Here is a 5,000-nt window from a genome sequence, read left to right on the forward strand (position 1 = left end):
GTCGATCCTAAGCCCTAAGAGAAATCCTATGTAGATGAGGTGTTTTTTTATTTTATACACGATCAATACGAGAGAGAGAGACAAAAAGTACACACCCATCGGGCGAAAGGGAATCCGGTTTCTATTCCGGAACCCGGCAGCGGAACCGCATACCATTCGGGCCCTCGTAAGAGTGTTCGTCGGGGTAACCCAAAATGACCTGGAGACGCCGTCGGGAGATCCGGGGAGAGTTTTCTTTTCTGTATAAGCGTTCGAGTTCCCTGGAAACCTCTAGCAGGGAGATAGGGTTTGGAACGCGAAGAGCACCGCAGTTGCGGCGGTGTCCGGATCTTCCCCTCGGACCTTGAAAATCCAGGAGAGGGCCACGTGGAGGTGTCGCGCCGGTTCGTACCCATATCCGCAGCAGGTCTCCAAGGTAAAGAGCCTCTAGTCGATAGATTAATGTAGGTAAGGGAAGTCGGCAAATTGGATCCGTAACTTCGGAATAAGGATTGGCTCTGAGGAGCGGGGCGTGTCGGGCTTGGTCGGGAAGCGGGTCTGGCTGACGTGCCGGGCCTGGGCGAGGTGAACATGTACGGCAACGTGCAGGGATCCGAGCTCGGTCCCGAGCCTTGGCCTCCCGCGGATCTTCCTTGCTGCGAGGCTTTCGCGTAGCGTTCGTCCTCTTCGGCCGCCATTCAACGCTCAGCTCAGAACTGGCACGGACTAGGGGAATCCGACTGTCTAATTAAAACAAAGCATTGCGATGGCCCCCGCGGGTGTTGACGCAATGTGATTTCTGCCCAGTGCTCTGAATGTCAACGTGAAGAAATTCAAAAAAGCGCGGGTAAACGGCGGGAGTAACTATGACTCTCTTAAGGTAGCCAAATGCCTCGTCATCTAATTAGTGACGCGCATGAATGGATTAACGAGATTCCCTCTGTCCCTATCTACTCCCCCCAGGGGCCGCCGGTAGATGGCGGTTCGGGACTTTGCGCTCCCGGGGTTCCCGAGCACTAGAATACCGTAACCGGCTGTCGTTAGCAACGACCCACCGGGCCAGGGGGCCTAATAACCCTCTGTCCCGGTGGTACGCGCGACAGACCGGCCGGGGGTCTTGCCTTAACCGGCTGGGCCGCGAGGAGATAAACCTCTATAATAAATCCCTTGCTCAAGCTATGGCGCGCGGCGAAGGGCGCGTATCCGCCTTGCACTAACACTGTGGATACGTGGCTGGTGGGTGCACCGGTCTTTAGCGGCCCCCCGCGGGACACCTGGCGCATCCCGCGCGTATGCAGCCTTCCCCCTCGGAATGGGCGTCACCCGGGGGGGTGACATTTATAACGGCCCGACTCGTGGGACCAATTATGAGTTCTAAAAAAATTAACCTTAAATCTATTATTGGGGCTGGGGAGGGGGATAAAGGAAAAGGAGGAAAGAAGGCGGGAGGGAAGAAGGAGGAGGTAAAGAAGGAGGAGGAAAGGAGTAGCCGGACGGCTACTGTAGAGGCGCCTAGTACCTCTAGAGCGCGGAGTAAAAGTGTGAGAAGAAGGAGTGGGAGCCGCGACAGTAGCGCGAGCTCCAAAAAGAGAAGAGTGGATGATGAGAGTGAATGTGAGATGAGTGAGTGTGAGAGCGTGAGCGTGAATGATGAAGGTGTGAGTGCGAACATGAATATGTGTGAAGATCTGAGAGCGAGTGTGATGACTGTGCGTGAGAGTGATGCGGATAGGGATGAATTGGTATGTATGAGAGCGATTGGTGATAGAATGAGGAAGTGTGTTTTGAGTGACTCTAACCGGGTCAGCAAGAGTGTGTCTGAAAATATATTGAGCTGTGTGAGTGATTATGAAGAATGTTTGATTAGACTTATGCGTGAGAATGAGAGATTGAAAGGAAGACTGGAAGAATGTAAGATGCGTGAGTCTGTGAGTGTGTGTGGACCCGTTCAGGGAGTGAATGCGAGATCCTTCGCGAGTGCTGTGGGATCTAGAAGTGCGAGTGTCAGTGTGAATGCGAAAACAGGAGTGAAGGAACCGACGTTGCGTGTGAATGAGCGAAAGTATGCGGTGGTTATAAAACCACAGGATGAAAGTGTGAAAATGACGAGCGAACAGGTGAAAGAGAAAGTTTTGAATGCTGTAAGTAGAAGTTTGAATGTGCGTGTGAAAGCAGTGCGAAAGACAAGGAGTGGCGGAATAGCAGTCGAGACGGTGAGTGAATGTGAAATGAAGAAAATGCGTGAATGTGAGAAACTGCGAGAGATTGGAATGCGTGTGGATGAGCCCCGAAAGATCGGGGCCAAAGTGATTGTGTTTGATGTACCCTGCGATATTCCGAGTGAGGAGTTGATCTCGGAATTATATGAGAAAAATCTTAAGGATTGTGTGAGTGAGAAAGTGTTCAGAGAGAGTGTGCGTGTTGTGAGTAGAACGAATAAGAAGGATGCAAGTGTGGGGAATGTTATTTTTGAATTGGGAGTGAGAATGTGGAATAGATTGATGAATGAAGGACGAATGTATGTTGGATGGAGAGCATGTAAATTGAAAGAATTTGTGAGTGTGTTGAGATGCCATAAGTGCTGTGCGTTTGGGCACATGGCGAGAGAGTGCAAAGAAAAAGAGAGTGTATGCCAGAAATGCGGTGAGAGTGGCCATCTAAAGAGTGCGTGCAAAAAGAATGAATGTTGTAGAAATTGCAGAATGAAAGGTAAAAACAGTGACCACTCGGTCACGTCTCTGGAATGCCCGGAGTATTTACGTATGGCTGAGCGAGAGCGTGCGAGAATAAATGCGGAATAATGGCTGTGAATGTTTTACATACGATCCAGTGTAATTGTCAGAGAGCGTATGCTGTTATGTGTGATTTGGGTGTATTGATGAGTGAGAAATGCGTGAATGTGGCCATATTGCAAGAGCCGTATGTGGCCGTGGATGGATGTGTAAAGGGCTTGCCCTCTAGTATGAATGTGTATGTGTCTGAGGTGGGCCAGAAGAAGGCCGCCGTGGTTGTAAGTGAGCGAATGGAGTCCATGTGCGTTAGCGAGCTAACGAACGAACATGGGGTATGTGTGTGGGTCAAAGGGGACTTCGGGGAACTGTATGTTGTGTCGGTATACTGCAGGTACGGCCATGACCTTGGGCCGTACCTGGCTTACCTAGAATGCGTGCGTGAGAAAATGAGGGGAAAGAGGTTGTTGATTGGTATGGATGCGAATGCAGTGTCACCCTTGTGGTTCAGCAAGGGTGAGCTGCATTCGAGAGAGAGTGTTGAGCGTGGTGAGCGAATGGAAGAATGGATCATTGGATCCGGAATGCGTGTGCTGAATGAACCGAGTGAATGGTTTACGTTTGCGGGTGTGCATGGGCAGAGTGATATCGATATCACTCTGGCGAATGAGGCTTGGGCCAGGTGTCAATTCGAGTGGACGATTAAGTGTGACTGGGGTGTGAGCGATCATAATGTCATCAGTGTGAAAGTGAATTTTGGGAATGAATGTGATGACATTATGCGTGCCGGAAGGAGGTGGTCCAGCAAGGGGGTAGACTGGGACGGATATATGAGTGAGCTTAGAGAGTATGTAGCAGAGTGTGGAGTGAATGTTGGAGAGAATGCGAGTGTGGATGAGTTGGTGGAGTGTCTGGTATCATGGATCCACGTTGTGAATGATAGAAGATTGAAAGAGATAAAGAGAAAGAATGAGAAGAATCCTGTGTGGTGGACGAGTGTGTTAGCGCGAATGAAACGGAATGTGAGAAGAGCACGGAAGAAATTCCAGAGAGCAAGAAGAAATAGAGAGAATGTGAATGAAAGAGAAGATGAGTACAAGAAATGTCTGAAAGAGTATAAAAGAGAGATTTGCAGAGTGAAAGAAGCGAACTGGAGACAGTTCGTGAGTAAATGGAGTAACGTGGATCCATGGGGTGCAGTGTATAAAGTATGTAGAAGAAAGAGAGGGAATGAACGTTTATGTACTATGAATGTGGACGGACGAATGACGAGTACATGGAGGGAAAGTGCATGTGCCTTGCTGGACGCCCACTTTCCGGCGACAGGAATGGGAGATGTGAGTGAATGTTTAAGTGTGCAAAATGGTAGAATGAATGACAGAGAGTTTGAATGGTGTGAGATTGATGATGCCGTGAGAAGAGTGAAAGTGAAAAAGGCACCTGGCCTGGATGGTGTGAGTGGAGAGGTCGTGAAGCGTGTGTGGTGTGTAATTCCGGAATGGATGAAGCGAGTGTATGACGAGTGTTTGAGAACAAACTCTTTCCCGCGTGAATGGAAAAAAGCTAGAGTGGTTGTGTTTCTGAAGTCCCCTGACAAAGTGCGGGCCGACCCCAGGTCTTATAGACCTATTAGTTTGTTGTCCGTGTTGGGTAAAATACTGGAGAGAATGATGGTGAATCGTGTTGAGTGTTTAGTGAATGAGAGAATGAATGGGGCCCAACACGGGTTTAGAAGGGGTCGGTCCACCGAGAGTGCGTGGCTGAAAGTCCGAGAATACGTGGAATCGAGTGAATGTAAGTATGTGCTAGGAATGTTTGTGGACTTTCAGGGAGCGTTTGATAATTTAGAATGGAAGAGAGTGATCGAGAGGTTGAATGTTTTAGGATGCGAGGAAATTGGGTTATGGATGAGCTACTTTAAGGATCGTATGGTGTGTATGGAAGGTGTGAATGAAATTGTATGGAAGAGAGTTGAGCGTGGATGTCCACAGGGGTCCATATGTGGTCCATTAATTTGGAACATCATGATGGATGAGCTCCTGTGGACATTGGATGAGTGTGAGTGCAAATGTGTTGCGTATGCGGATGATTTGTTGCTGCTTGTGGAGGGACGTAGCCGAGTGGAACTAGAGCGAAAGGGAACCGAATGCATGAGAATTGTGAGTGAATGGGGAGCGAGAGTTGGTGTGAGTGTTTCGGAAAGTAAGAGTGTGTGTATGTTGTTAAAGGGATGCTTGGCGAAGTCAAGGTGCCCAAACGTACGCGTGAATGGCAAATGTATGAGGTATGTTG

At 49.2% G+C, this 5,000-nt stretch overlaps 1 pseudogene; it reads left to right on the forward strand.

Moving 5' to 3' along the window:
• The window catches only part of LOC143176129 (large subunit ribosomal RNA), a 2,870-nt pseudogene extending 1,897 nt beyond the window's left edge, over positions 1-973 (forward strand).
• The last annotated feature ends 4,027 nt before the right edge of the window (positions 974-5,000 follow it).

The sequence above is a fragment of the Nomia melanderi genome, unplaced genomic scaffold (assembly GCF_051020985.1).
Source record: "Nomia melanderi isolate GNS246 unplaced genomic scaffold, iyNomMela1 scaffold0385, whole genome shotgun sequence".
NCBI classification, from domain to species: domain Eukaryota; kingdom Metazoa; phylum Arthropoda; class Insecta; order Hymenoptera; family Halictidae; genus Nomia; species Nomia melanderi.